A 1,266-nucleotide genomic window follows, 5' to 3' on the forward strand; every position below is an offset into this window, starting at 1 on the left:
ATTGCATTTCTTGTTTTCATTTTATTTTGATGCTATTTATATTTTTTATATTTTAAATGTTTTCCGTATTTTATATTAAATCTACTACGATTGTGAGAGATAGCTTCCCAGAATATTGTACCATTACGAATTTCTTTAATAACTATTACCATGTATTATCATTGTTGTATAATTAAAAATAATTTCCAGTAATACACTTCTCAACAAAATTAAAGCATCACTTACTCTATCCTCCAAAAATATTCAAAATTCAAGAGAGTGTAACTTCGTCAAAAAAGATTATATCGAGATGTTCAAAAACGCAAAAAAGCATTTTACAGCTTGAAATCTCTACTTTTCAAATCGGTACTTTAGAAAACGATCCTTCTGATTTTTTATGGAATTACATGGATAGAAAAGGAGACCCGACGAATCTCAAAATTTTTTACAAACTTTGACAAGTTCCATGGCGCGAATTAAAAAACGCATGCAAATGCAGTTTACAGCTTTCGAAAGAGTGAATCTTTACCTTTAATTTGCTTTTTTGTTGAGCGTTGTACGATTTTTTTTCACCGAGTATTCAACATTAAAGCAAAAATGGTCCTTTTTGCTTTAATTTGGAAAGTAGAAATTTCAAGCTGTAAAATGCTTTTTTGATCATCTTGATACGATCATTTTTGACAAAGTAACACTCTTGAATTTTGCCTATTTTTGGATGGTAAAGTAAGGTGATCTTTTATTTTTGGCATATGTATTCTGTAAATTTAAAATAGACAAGCTTCAAATGAGTGTAACTTTGTCAAAAATGATCATATCAAAATATTCAAAAAAGCATTTTACAGCTTGAAATCTCTACTTTTCAGATCGACACTTTAGAAAACAATTTTATTGATTTTTTATGGAATTACGTAGGTCCAAATGAAAATGCGTCAAATCTCCAAAAATGTGTACTAAATTTAAAAGGTTTCATGGCATAAACTAAAAATCGCACATAAATGCAGTTTACTGTTTTTGAAAGAGTGAATCTTTACCTTCAATTTGCTTTTTTGTTGAGCGTTGTATGATTTTTTAAAACATTTAAGCAAAAAGGACCATTTTTGCTTTAATGTTGAATAACTCGGTGAAAAAAAATCGTACAACGCTCAACAAAAAAGCAAATTAAAGGTAAAGATTCACTCTTTCGAAAGCTGTAAACTGCATTTGAATGCAATTTTTAATTCGCGCCATGGAACTTGTCAAAGTTCGTAAAAAATTTTGAGATTCGTCGGATCTCCTTTTCTATCCGTA

General features: G+C 29.1%; 1 protein-coding gene across 1 annotated transcript in view; it reads left to right on the top strand.

The window, feature by feature from the left end:
- LOC105451631 overlaps positions 1–1,266 on the top strand; it is a 29,031-nt gene that overhangs the window by 9,847 nt on the left and 17,918 nt on the right. The window lies entirely within an intron of this gene.

This window comes from Wasmannia auropunctata, unplaced genomic scaffold, assembly GCF_000956235.1.
Source record: "Wasmannia auropunctata unplaced genomic scaffold, wasmannia.A_1.0 LD336048.1, whole genome shotgun sequence".
Lineage (NCBI taxonomy): Eukaryota > Metazoa > Arthropoda > Insecta > Hymenoptera > Formicidae > Wasmannia > Wasmannia auropunctata.